We start from the raw sequence: 14260 nt of genomic DNA, 5'->3' as shown, positions 1-14260 counted from the left end.
CAGTTTTTTATTCCACAATAACTCTAAATGGTTATGTCCTCCATTGTCTTTGAATCAGAAACACGACAGATTTCTTAGGCTTTTTTCCAGTTTTGGAATACAGTGTTTTGTATCATTTAATCCTTTGTGGTCTGATGGCTTTGAAGGCAGAAGGGGTGAGAAGGACTTGGAGTAGATGTTTGAAAGGCTCATCAGACTAAAGACTGCTATCGTGAAGGATTAGCACTGATGATCTATGAGTCATACTCATCTTTTGTTCTTGCCTCATTTAAATCAGTCAGTCTTCAGGCCACCCACAGCTCTTTGTTTAATAAGGGTTAGCAGAAGTAGTCAATAATTAACTTAAAGAAGATCAGTTAAAGAAAAATAGGGATAGAGATTACACCCATAAACATGTGGCTCAGGTGTAAAACTTACACTGCATTTTTTTTCTATCTGGCAAAAAACAAGCTGTGTACAAGAGATTTGATTATAAACCCATCATCTCAGTACCTGATGCTGTACATAATAGGAAGTGATGAAGTGTGACGGCAGCATATCTGGTACATTATCATAGTAATTTCTAGACACGCTGGATGGAGAAATGTATTGAGTTATAAGGCTGCCATATCAGAGTGAAGAAAAGAGCTGTGAGAGAGTTTAAGGGTGATTAGGGCTTTTGGAAATCACTGCCTTTGCAAAGCTGCACAACGTGCTCTTCAATAGCATGGATCTACACCAGTATAAGCAAACTAGCACCTGTCATAACTATTAATTTTCCTTCTTTCTTTCTTGCAGAACAGAAATAAATGTGATTGAGTATGTACTTAAAGATTAGTCTTTGCCCAAGATGTACTGCAGTTAACATGGCAAAAGATTTAGAATATAACAAAGTAAAAAATCATTATCTTAAAATCACAGTCCTTTACTTCTAGCTCCATTTCCCCCCCATGAACTTCAAAGTTCTGAGGAAAAGTAGGAATATAATGTTATCCAACAATTCCCTGCAAAAATATTTCACTCTTTGTTATTGCATGTTGAATGTCTGTGACTGAAACAAGTCTCAGGGAAGTGAAGCTTGGCCACTTGTCATTCCAAACATGGGCCAGGTATTAAAGATCAAACAAGGCATAAAGATGGTGTATTATCCAGCTGGTTTTTTACCTTCTCATTTAGTCTTACATTTTGCAAGATGTCTGAATTATCCTGTCATCTCTTCATTGTGAATCAACCAAGTTTTAGGCAGAGTTGCCCCAAGTTTTTTCTTTATATGGCTCTACAACCTTGTACAATAAACTCTTACCAAGAGAAAGTTCAACCTGTAAAGATTTAGCAAACAGACTCTGCCTCATTTGTACCCAGAAGGTTCATGGTGCCCATCAGTTCTTAGATCATTTGAAGCCAGCTCCAGGAGGAGCAGCATATGGCTTTTACACTGCTGACGTCAGTGAAGTTAGTCTGTGTTTACATCCAAGCCAATAAGATCAGAATTTTTTCTAAGTATTCCAGAAGTAAAAATCCCCAAATATCACAATTTTTTTATACAAGCCCCAAGTACCTCAGAATGCTTCATCTCAATAAAACACAGGGATGAATTTCAAGAAATGACAGGTTATTACAGTCTCTAAATAACCAGTTTGGGCCACAGCAGTGCTAGTCTCCTTAGTGTGAGTTTCTTTACTAAATCCAAGTAAGTAGGTTACCATAAGTTCTGTTAACTGATTTAGGAACAGAATAGGGAACAGTTAATAAATCACTGAGCCCCAGTTCTCTCTCTCATCTCTCCCTTTTATAATAGTTCTTGTGCTGCTGGACAATACTGCAAGAAATTAGCAGAGACCTTTAAGTAGTTCATATGAGTTGAAGAGCTGTCATCAAATATATTCACCCAGAAAAATTGCCAACTGGAATATGTGCATGAATGAGACAGAGGATACAAGCAGACAGAGCAGAACTTCAAAGAGAAAAATTTGCCTATGCCAGTGCTGCAGGTTTACTGTATTTACAGCTCATGGTAGTTGGTGCTCTAACTGAAGATGTTGAGGACTATTTTGACCATTTAAACTTGCATATAAAGCTGGTTTTGTGGGAAAAATTGGGCAGTGTTTCTAGGTCCTTGATATCTTTAGTTTATATTTTCCCCAAGTCAGGAGACATTTTTTACTTCAGTATCACCTGTTCTATTTTTCTGTATTGAAAGCTGAGCTGAGCCTAACAGGAGACAAGTGGTGGAAGAAGGGAAGGAAGGGAGGAAGGGAGGAAGGGAGGGAGGGAGGGAGGGAGGAAGGAAGGAAGGAAGGAAGGAAGGAAGGAAGGAAGGAAGGAAGGAAGGAAGGAAGGAAGGAAGGAAGGGAGGGAAGGAAGGAAGGAAGGAAGGCAGGCGTGAGGGAAAAGAAACAGAGAAAATTTGGTTTATTTTAATAGTATAACTGAAGTTTTACACCAGAAAAAAAAAGGACTACTGTGGTTTTGACCTCATCATATCTGAGGCTTCAGCAGTTATATCTCAGCCTTTAGTTGCTATAAATACTTGTCTAATGCCTTAATCATTAGACTGTTCAGAAACCTTATTCTTGCCTTAAAATGTTGCTCTTTCCAAAGCAGGTGAATAGATTCTTTCACACTAATTCACATTTGTAAGAAAAATAAGTCAGATACCCTGCCTCTGTTTCTCCATGTTTAGTGTGCCCTTGCTACATGGCCTTCCCACATGCAAAGTGATACCATCTAGAGGAGGTATCTATGTGTTGCTGTCAACTGCAATCACAAAACTCGGAACAGGCTTTCAAGAGTTTGTGTCCTATGTCTGCATGGCATAGGGTAGCTTATTAACATTAGTTAAACATGACAGACTGAGGCACAGAAAGGCCAAATGTTTCCTTTACAGGAATTACACACATATGAAGAAAGAAACACAACTTCCAAGCTCTTCAGTCAGTGCATCATCTCCTTCTTCTCATTGGATTCCATCTTTTTATAAGCTGGTTAACAATCCCTGCCTCACTTGTGACCTCAGTTTACAGGCACGTGTGCCAGAAGGTGAGAGATGTTGGATGTTTCAGAGTAGGGACTGACAAAGCACAGGTACTCTAAAAGACATACTTGAGAGACATAAGGGTTCCAGATTCCGAATGAAAACCTACCAGTACTCTTAAACTCCTATTTTGGGAAATTAAGGTACAAGCTGGCATACTGCCCAACCAAAATTGGATGCTGCTTTGAGCTGCTTAAGGCGTGCCTTGGCCTTTTGTTTCATAGAATCTGCAGGCATGTCTGTACTGCTGTGTTAGACCTGTCCTAGAGTTCTGCCCATGCTCTGAGATGTCTAAAATTTACCTCACTCTTGTCTGTGAATCATTTAGCTGCATTATCATATCCATTTCATATGGAAAACTTAGTTTCTGCCCGTGGCAGTAAGAATGAAATGACTGTGCCTGCAAAGGAAACCAAGGATGCAAATAGCTCTTACACAGTGAATTAGATCTCTGAATTTCCTCCATTTTTCTGTTTACAATCTCAGTGAATATTCTCTGCCATTCTGTTTACAGTCTATTCCCTGCCTTTCTTTTTTTTTTTTTTTTTGCCTTTACTTCCTAGTAGTCTGAATTAAATCTAGTCTGCTCCAAAGATTTGGTGTGTATCCTCTTGGGTTTTTTTGTTAACGTATGTTGCCTGTGGCATCACCCACTATGGGCACAGATGAAGGCTAGTACATCATTATCAGCATATTGAATGAAGAGGCCTACTTGTGGAATTTTCTAGGTGATACATCTCCTTATTTGCATTGTAATAAGGCCTGAAGACAAAAACCCTCCAGGTCACTTTGTCTTAGTCTTTGCAGAATGTTAATATGGCTGTAATGAATTGCACCTAGTGCAGGGATGCACTTGGATGAAAACCATTCAATTACTACAGCAACCTTTAGAAGCCAAACCCCACCTGTGCCCTTCCGGACACTGTCAGTGGCTTCACTGATGTTTGAATCAGAGAGATATATACCACAGAAAAACTCAGTGCTAGAATTTTAGGACTATGTTTATTCAAAAAGCTGGAGTTAATACCAGTAAAACTCTGAATGCTGGGAACAATATGACACAGATAAATGCAGCATTGGGAATAATCTTTCTTAATTTTAGGTACACAGGTTGTCCATAGACACACCTGTGATAGTTGTCTGGATTCCCTTTTTTGTCAGCTAATGAAGAGTCACTCATCTTCTCATCTTCTCTTGACAGCTGAAATAGGCACAACAAATCACACATTAGAAGTGTCTATTTGTGTTCACTGAGTGTAAAGGAGTCCAGAAAACCAGCTCTAATTTAGACATATGCATTGAAAACTTTTGAAGCAGGGTAGGACAAATCCCACTTCACATCTTTTGAAGTGAGACTGGCCCCTAATTTTTTGCATTTCTTCTCTATGTTATCCAGACCATTCACTCTCTACAATGGATGGGACTCATTTCACCTAACTTTAGACAAGCCTGGTGTAGACATCTATGTATAAATGGATCAACCCAGGCTCCAGTTTTCATCCATGAAAACAATTACACTTGCACTACAACATTTGTATGTGTCAGATGAATTTGACACAAGGAGTCTTTTTTTGCCTGCTCTGTCTGTTGAGGTTAGGCATCCTGGAGAACAGAAAACCATTGGACAGGTAAGTGCAGATTCCTACAACTTAAGGTTCTCAGAGAAGATGGAGCCATGCACACTGAGTGCATGAAGAAAGGAACAAGAGGCAGGTGTCAAAAGTGGCAGCAAGTGAAATCCTGGTTATAAATAAGGAATAAGAGTCTTCACTTGGGACATTTACTCTAGTCTGAGAGGTTCACAGAAAATGCTTTGTCACTGGAGCCAAAAGCTTTTCAGCTTTTTGTACTGCCATTCTGGCGAGGGGGCTGAGGGTGCACAGGAGGTTGTGAGGACAGAGCCAGGACAGGTGACCTGAACTGACCAAAGGGACATTCCAGACCATATGACCTTGTGCTCATTATATAAAGTGGGGGGGAAGAAGGAGGAAGTGGGGGGACATTTGGAGTGATGGTATTTGTCTTGCCAACTCACCATTATACGTGATGAGACCCTGCTCTCCTGGAGATGGCTGAACACCTGCCTGCCCATGGGAAGAGGGGACTTAATTCCTTGTTTTGCTTTCCTTGTGTTCACAGCTTTTGCTTTCCCTATTGAACTGTCTTTATCTCAACCCATGAGTTCTCTGACTTTTACCCTTCAATTCTCTCCCCTGTCTGGTGGGAGAGGGAGTGAGGGACTGTGTGTGGCTTGGTTGCTGGCTGGGGTTAAACCACGACAGCTGCATGCTCTCAAATCTTCCTGAGATAAATAAAAACTGATCACAGAGTCTCAATGCACAGGCTCCAGGAGAGGCAGTGGGATTGTGCTTCAGTGAGTCACTGAGCACCAGTGATGCTCTGTATTTCTGCTGCTTTAATTGGCCTATGGTTGATAGTAGGAAAATGAGATGCTCTAAAGTGCATTAAATTCCAGCCATCCAGTGCTTGTTAGATTTATTTTCTGTTTGCACCCCGCTGCTGTTTGCTGCTGGCTCCTGCCCTGGGCATCCCCTCTGAGTACAGAGGGTTGCACAAAATATGAGCTGAGGCATAAGGTTGCCCATTGCTTTAAGGGCCACACGAACCTCCAGCCACTGAGGTTCAAAGCAGCATGAACTACTTACAGCATCAAGAGCAGCTGTCAAGGGAAGGGATGGGTTGTGTGCAGCACAAGGCTTTATTGTTATGATTTCCAGGGACTGCTATTTATCAGTGGCCTGGCAGATAGCAAACCCTCTTTTATCTTCTGTTCCTGGATATTGTGGAGGAAGTGAAAATGGGAGTGGGATTTACCTGACTTGGCAGTGCTGGGTTAATGGTTGGACTCAGTGATCTTAAAGATTTTTTCCAACCTAAACAATTCTATGATTCTATGGTTCTGTGATGCAGAAAATCTGATTTGTTTATCAGGAGATGTGAGAAATGGGGACTGTAATTCGTGCACTTCCTCTAAATATGCTGTTGTTCAAGGGGGTTAACTAGCATGTTTTCACACTGCATTTTCAATCTCCCCCTACTAAACACACAGAAACTTTTAAATTCAGATGATTTTTTATCAAGAGTTACACTTTAAAGATGAGCTAGTTGGGAAGAAGACCAACCTGTCTAAACAGAGAACTTTGGCTGGAACTCAAGGAAAAAAAGGAGAGTTTATAGCCTTTGGAAGAAAGGGCAGGCAACTCAGGAGGACAACAAAGATGTTGTGAGGCTATAGAGGGAGAAATTTAGAAGTCTGAAAGCCCAATTAGAATTTAATCTGGCTACTGCTGCAAAAGACTATAAAATATTTTTCTATATATCACCAGCAAAAGGAGAGCTAAGGAGATTCTTCATTCTTTATTGGATGTGTCTAGAAGCATAGTGACAAAGGATGAGGTGTTTAATGCTTTCTTTGTCTCAGCCCTTAATAGCAGGACCAGTTGTTCTTTGGGTACCCAAACCCCTGAGCTGTAAGACAGGGACAGGAATCAGAGTGAAGCCCTCATGATCTAAGGGAAAATGATGAGTGACCTGCTACACCACTTGGGCACAGAGAAGTCTGGTTGGGTCTGGTTGGGATCCACCTGAGTGTACTGAGGGAGCTGGCAGAAGTGCTCACCAAGTCACTTTCAATCGTTTACCAGCAGTCCTGGTGAAGCAGGGAGGTCTCAGGTGACTGGAAGTTGGTAAATGTGATGCCCATCCACAAGGAGGGGCAGAAGGAGGATCTGGAGAACAACAGACCTGTCAGCCTGACCTCAGCACTGCAAAAGGTCATGGAGATCATCTTGAGTCCCATCATGTGGCATGTGCAGGACAACCAGGGGATCAGGCCCAGCCAGCAGGGGAGCGTGAAAGGCAGGTCCTGCCTGCTTAATCAACCTGAACTTCCATGGCAGTGACATGCCTAGTGGATGAGGGGAAGGCTGTGGATGTTGTTTACCCAGACTTTAGTAAAGCCTTTGATGCCACTTCCCACAGCATTGTCCTGGAGAAACTGGCTGCTCATGGCTTGGATGGGTGCACTGTCTGCTGGGTAAGAAACTGGCTGGATGGCTGGGCCCAGGTAGAGGTGGGGAATGCTGCCACATCCAGTTGCCAGCCAGTCACTAGTGGGGTTCCCCAGGGCACAGTATTGGAGTGAGTCCTGTTTAACATATGCATCAATGACCTGCACAAGGGGATCAAATGCACCCCTATGACAGCTGGTGAGGGGTCAGTAGCTCTGACCAAGGAAGCTGTGACCAGTCCGGAGAGATGGTCCCAAAAGAGATCGTCTTCCCGAGGCCCGGTGTCTTCCCTCAGCTGCTGGCAGGAGGGCCCGTGCAGAGACTGTCAGCTCTTTAGTGATTGTCAGCTTGTGATTCCAGCTCAGCTCTGCAGGGCAGCCTCCAGGCCAGACCAGGGAGAGAGAAGAGAGGCCCGTGTAGCTGTTCCGCACACCCCCAATGAGTTTGTAGATGACACCAAGCTGGGAAAGAGTGGTGATCTGCTGGAGAGTAGAAAGGCTCTGCACAGGGATCTGGACAGGCTGGATTGATGGACAGAGGCCAGTTGTGTGAGGTTCAACAAAGCTAAATGCCGACTCCTATGCTTGAGTTACAACAGCCATGTGCAGCGCTACAGGCTGGGGGCAGAGTGGCTGGAAAACTGCCCAGTGGAAAAGAACCTGGGGGTGACACTGTTGGGGCTGCCCGAGGCAGCACAGCGTCCAGCTGCAGACGTACTTGGCTTGTGCTGCTGCAGGCAGGGGTTGCCTGCAGCAAGGGGGGAAAGCTGTCAGCTGCAGAAAGCAGGGAAAGCTGGCTCCTTTGCAAGGAGCGAGCCCCAAACAAAGGTGGTCTAAAAGTGTTGGCAGAGGCAAAGGATGAGAGAGGGGTCTCTCTGTAGGTTCCAGCTGGTTTACTGCCGGTGGAAGACCCAGGGCCAAAGACCAGGAAAAAGGGGAAAGCACAGCATTTTATGCGGGGGTGGAACAAAGGGAAACAACCAATGGGGATTGACTGAGGAGGAGGAGACAACAGGGGAATAACCAATGGGGATAACCTAGGGGAGGGAATTACATAAACCAACCAATGGGACATCGAAGAAGGGAGAACTTTCCAGAACTAAAACATAAGCAACTAGGGGAAATACATAAACATGAATTTATACATAAAACTGGGTGGAGAACTCCTGAACCAATAAACTTAAAACATGTAAACTAAGAACCTCTAGGGACGTGGGAACTCGCTGTAACCGCGGGGTGAGAGTCAGAGCTCTGTGTTCTGGAGGCCTGTCTGCCCATTCTCTGAATGCTCTGCTGCTGTGGCCCCTGCCACATGCACTGCAACATGGGGGTGCTGCTCAACAGTGGCTGAACAGGAACCACTTTGTGTCCAGGAAGCCAAGAAGACCAGTGGCATCCGGGCTTGTAACAGAAGTAGTGTGGCTAGCAGGACCAGAGCAGTAATTATCCTTTCATGCTGGGCCGTGGTGGGACTGCACCTGGAATTCTGTGTTCAGTTTTGGGCCCTTCACTCCAAGAAAGACATTAAGGTGATGGAATGAGCCCAGAGAATAACAATGGAGAGGACAAGGCTTTGGACCACAAGCCTGATGAGCAGCTGAGGGAGTTCAGATTGTTCAGCATGAAAGGAAGTTTGGAGGGAGCTGGTATTTTGGTCCACAATTCCCTGAAAGGAGGTTGTAGCCGGGTGGGGGTTGGTCTCTTCTTCCAAGTAACAACTGATATGACAAGAGGAAATGGTCTTGAGGAGGAGATTTGGATTTGATATTAGGAAAAACTTCTTCGCCCAAAAGGTTGTCAAGCACTGAAACAGGCTGCCCAGGGCAGTGGTGGAGTTACTGTCCCTTTTGAAAAGGTATGGTATAAATAAAAGGTATGGTATAAATAAAAGGTATGCTATAAATAAAGTATTTAAAAGATGTGTAGATGTGGCAGTTGGGGATGTGGTTTAGTGGTGGACTCAACAGTGCTGGGTTGATTGGACTTGATAATCTTAGAGATTAATTAAATTAATCTTAATTTTCCAACCAAAATTAATCCTTGATTCTATGATCTATAGTCAGCCAAGAGATTATGATATCTGTATATCACGAAGAATGAAATGAGACCTATTCTTGGAGAAAATACTGTTCAATGGGGCTCTGTAGGAGAGGTTGATGTGAAGACAATGATAAAAGTCTGGCATTTCTTTTTAATTTCAAAATAGCATTTTATTCATCAGGGTAGATTTTGATGGAGAGTGACAGCCTGTTAGCTTCCCTAGCAACATTTCTTTGTCTGCCTCTGACCCAGCAAGAGGAAAAAGTCAGAGGGTTTGTTTCCATTACTGATTTGTCGGAAGTTCTAGAGCCTGAGGGAGGACATCTTTTTGCCCTGTTCAGCATTACATGAAGTCCTTGTAGGAAACAATGAGTAACCTATTGTTTTTCACAGATGCCTTCCTCCTACATAAACCCCTCAGTAATTAACCAGCAGCATCTTCAAAGCAGCAATGTGTGAGATAAATCAGAAGGAACAGGAATGACAAAGTGATAATACCCATGTGTTTTGATGCAGAAATGACTTGGTAGTTGTATCAAAACAGTTATTTATGATCTTGCTGGCATTTATGCCATTGTTCAAGCTTTACAGGAGATATCTTGTCACACATGCCTTACGTGCACTGCATCTGGTTTTTCCCACCATCACATTCTCCTCTCCCCACTGCCAGGATTCAGCTGAGGTCATAGGGAGAGGAGAAGACCCTTTTCCCATTGAATCATAGAATGGTTTAGATTGGAAGGGACCTTAAAGATCATCAAGTTTCAACTCTCCTGCCATGGGTGGGGACACCTGGTTTAGACCAGGTTGCTCCAAGTCCCATCTAACCTGGCCTTGAATACTTCCGTGAAGGAATTTCTCTGGGCAGCCTGCTTCAGTGCCTCATCATCCTCACAGTAAAGAATTACTTCTGAAAGATCAAATCTATATCAACCCTACATCAGTTTAAAGCCATCACCCCTTGTCCTGTCGCTGTGTGGACTTGTGGAGAGTCCTTCACCAGCTTTCCTGTAGGCCCCCTTCAGGAACTGGAAAGCTGCTTTAAGGTCTCCCTGGACCTTTCTCTTCTCTTGGCAAAACAACTCTCTCAGCCTGTGGTCATTGGAGAGGAGCTCCAGCCCTACATCTTTGTGCTGATCTTTTACAGGAATTGGTTTTTCATTTTCTTAGTCCCTGCCTTTGCCTTCTGTAACTTGTGCAGCATGGCTGGAGCACTTACCAGTGAACACTGAGGCAAAAAAGTCATTTAACGCCTCAGTCTTCTCCATATCCCAAGTAACCAAGGGTCCTGTTTCCTTTTGGAGGGCCCAGATTTTCCCTAGTCTTCCTTTAATCAACAGTGTACCTTTCCTTCTTGCCCTTGACATCCCTGGCCAAATTTTATAGAATGAAAGAAGGTAATCTACAGATATTTGTGCTCATTGCACAAATTACACTGCTTCTGAAGCTGTACAGCTTTGTACAAAATGTTCATAAGATGATGTTCCCTGAACAGCTTCCCTCAGTGGTACAGGGGGAAAACAGACATCGATGTGGTAAAATAATGCTTCATAAAATTAGTGTTTTCTGTGTCTGTTGCTCTTTACTCATATTTGTCTGAGATGAGAATACAGACATATTTGGGTCCATATAAACCATATTTATTACGTATACATACTCAAGTTTTCTTGACTAGTTTTTGTAGCTTCTAGATCAGAAAACAGAGAGAGTATTGGGCTTACTGAGTGGATATTAGGTCAATTTAATATGTAACAATGTTCACAGGCTTTATCTTCCATTTTGTACATTTTCCTGAACTCCCTTATCACTGAAAAAACATTTGCACTGACAGACCATTGAAATATCTTTCTGTATCTTACTGAGTTTACATATTGGGTTATATTTCTCCTCTCCGCCTCTCAGCTGGAGGATTGGAAGTAAAATCCATTCTGTATCCATTTAGGGAAGAGGGCAGTCAGATCAATAATCTGTGGTAGCTTCTTGGCAGAAAACACCAGATACATTCACAAAAGTATTGATTCCATTAATCCATGTTCCAGTGCAAACTGCCAACAGGTCAGGTCAGTCACATTTCTCCTCTTTTTTTTAATTGAAAGCAGATTTAGAATAGATTGCAAGGAGTAAGGACACTCTTCTCAAGGCACCACAAGAAGTTAAACCTCAGAATCTGTGTTCCCCCAAATCACAAGACTCCCTTGAAAATTCTGATATTTAGAATTTAGATAAATGGTGTCCTGGTCTTGTGTATGGGTGTGTGTGTCTTCTGTTTCAAAACCTTCTGGATTTGCATATGTCGCTTTGAGAAATCAATAGAATAGAAAAGATAAATGTCAGACCTAAACCCCACACATAAAATCTACTCTGGAGTTTGCATATAACTCTTTGTTCTCTCTAGGAAATTCTGAATCTGCATACTCTGCTCTGGCTCTTGGAAAATGTTTTCTTCCAAACATATGTGCTTCTGCCTTGCCCTTCAGCTTATGCTCTCCCAGTTTGAAAGATGAGGTAAAGAAATGTTCTCATAAAGACGTGCAGTGTGTTGCCTTTTGCCATCCCCACTTGCCAGTTTTCATTATTGCTCGGTCTATTCTTTGCCTGGAGCAATATTATTTTTATATTCTGTTAAAAAACCCTTGACATCCTCCAGGAAAATAAAGAGTCTGAACGACAACAAAGTGCATGTGTGTACGAGCATGTGGAGCTTTCTTGGCAGCTTCTGTGCCTATTGCTTTACCTCTGATCATATCAACATTATTTTCCCTTCAAGCAAACAAAGTGCTTTGAAGTGATGTCTCTCTTGACAGGGTGAGCCATTGACAAGCTGTCAAGAGCAGACAATGGAGAAAAAGGGATGCATGTCGTGTGTGAGAGAGCTGTGCCACAGCTTTGGCTACCAACTGAAACTCGCGGGGACATCACATGTTTGTGTGAAGGACATGGTGGTAGTATCAGTGGGAAAGACTGAGCTGCCATTTGCTGTATAAAAAGATACTCTGTTTTCACAGGGAGAAAGTGAATGGGAATCAATCAAACAAAAGGTTGAGATACAGAAAATGCCAGACAGAAGACAAATGGCCGAGAGAGACAGATAGGTAGAAACAATTGAGTCATTATTTTCTCTTAAAATTTATAGAATCATAGAATCTTTAAGGATGCAAAAGACCTCCAAGATCATAGAGTCCAATCATTGAACTGTTAACCACTGCTGATGCAGCTGACAGATCTTACTCTTTCATGGATATGTCATGATTGGAAAGCTTCCTCAGGAAGTGGGAGCCCTCGATTCTCAAGGAAATCACAAACAAATGGAATTTAACCCTTTGTAATTTATTTTGAATAGAGATTACTGCATTTTTGCTGTGTCATCTGAATGTTAGACAACTATCTTCTTAGACAAGTGGCTTCTATTCTTCTCAGAAAAAGAGGTTTGAACCCCTCCAGCCATGCTGCAGCAGACAGCTCCTCATGGCAAGCAATGGCCCAAAGGGGTACCAGCCCCCTCCATTTCTTCTATAGCATCTGAGTTATTGCTCAGATTACTACCCAAAAATTAAATGACTCCAGGAAAAATAGTAGATCAAGAAGGAGAAAGCCTTACTCTGTGGTTTCATCTATTTTATGTCAGAAAAAAATAGAGCATCAGATTTTGTGTCTGAATAACCCCTAGCACCAGCACTGACTCTTTCCCTGAGCTCAGGGTGGTAAATGAGCAAAGAAGAGACTAATCCTGCCCACCTTCAGGCACTAAGCAGTTTGTAGGTTTCATAGCCTTGGGGATTACTGCAAACCCAGCAGCCAAACTGGGTTTCTGAGACATTTCTGCACAGTCACAGAGGTCTCTCTGAGTTTGGCACCAGTGATTTTGTGGTTCTAAATTTTTTACTTTCACAGCCAAAGTGACAGGTAGGCACAGAAACCTTCTCTGAGGCATTTGAGCCTGTGCACTCCAGTTAGTTGTCAGCAGTCTTTTCTTCATCTATTTACACAATCTTCGTGGCAGGGAAGGTCCAGGTGATGAATGTGTCTTAACTCTCTACACAGAGAGGCATGTAAATTTAGTTGGTACAATAGAATTAGCATAATTCGTGAATTAGGTCAATTTCAATTACTTATGTCTAGAAAGTAGATTTTGTCCTAACAAGATTAATCTAATTTCAAAATCCTATCACATCTCTTTTTTCCAAGAGACATCCACAAATGGGCCTTTGCTGTTATCAGATGTGTGAAGCAACATCACTGTATATTTTCACACCTAGTTGATTACTTAACCATCTGTTCTCTTCAACAACACAGGATACAAGATGGGAAGAAGAAAGGAGAAGAGAAATAAATGGAAATATCACTGTGATTGTTTTCTAACCTATCTCTTAATTTTTCATTTGAGCCATAAATGCCAGGGCAATTTTTATTGCAGTGGTATGAGTGTTAAAACAAGGCCTATATATATATAAACAAACCTTTTATAACTTCCTTCTTTCTTTCTTTTTTCCCCTCGCTTTTTTTTTTAATCAGAATAATGGAAATGTATCACAACTTTCTTCATATCCTCTCTAGATGACTATATAATGGAGGTGGAGGGAGGAGAATTTTGTAGGCAGAACATTATGTGCATTAGATAAAAACCAGTTATTTAGTGGCTCATACTTAAAAATATTCACACTTAATTTAACTCACTTCATTCTCTAGGAGGACTGTGGGTGTGTTAATCTTTTGAGTTGATAAAATCATTCATCTAGATGGACAGTTTAGAAATTGACTTCAAATTTTCAGTTACCTTTGTTCTAATGTGTCCTCTTTGGCTTAAATTTATTTTTCAGACATCACTAAAAAAAAAAAAAAGAGCCCCGGACAGATTTTATATATTGGGTTGAATTACACATTTTAAGTTACAGATCTTGCAATTATTAAAAAGCCAAACCAAATAACCTTACAATATTTTTTTCATTGACATTTTCACTCAAATACAAAACCAGACCTCCTTCATTTTGATAGCTTTGTCAAGAACAAGTATTTTGCTATCCCCTACTATGTTATTTTCCTTTATAATTATTGATTCAGGTGGCATATAGAATTATGAAAAAAAACCCCAACATAAGAAATCTAGAAATATCACAAAGGACTCTGTAATCACAGAATCTCACGGAACATGCTTAACACACAGGAATTACAGCATCCTT

The sequence above is a fragment of the Corvus moneduloides genome, chromosome 4 (assembly GCF_009650955.1).
Source record: "Corvus moneduloides isolate bCorMon1 chromosome 4, bCorMon1.pri, whole genome shotgun sequence".
Taxonomy (NCBI): domain Eukaryota; kingdom Metazoa; phylum Chordata; class Aves; order Passeriformes; family Corvidae; genus Corvus; species Corvus moneduloides.
Note: the sequence above shows the minus strand (reverse complement) of the source record.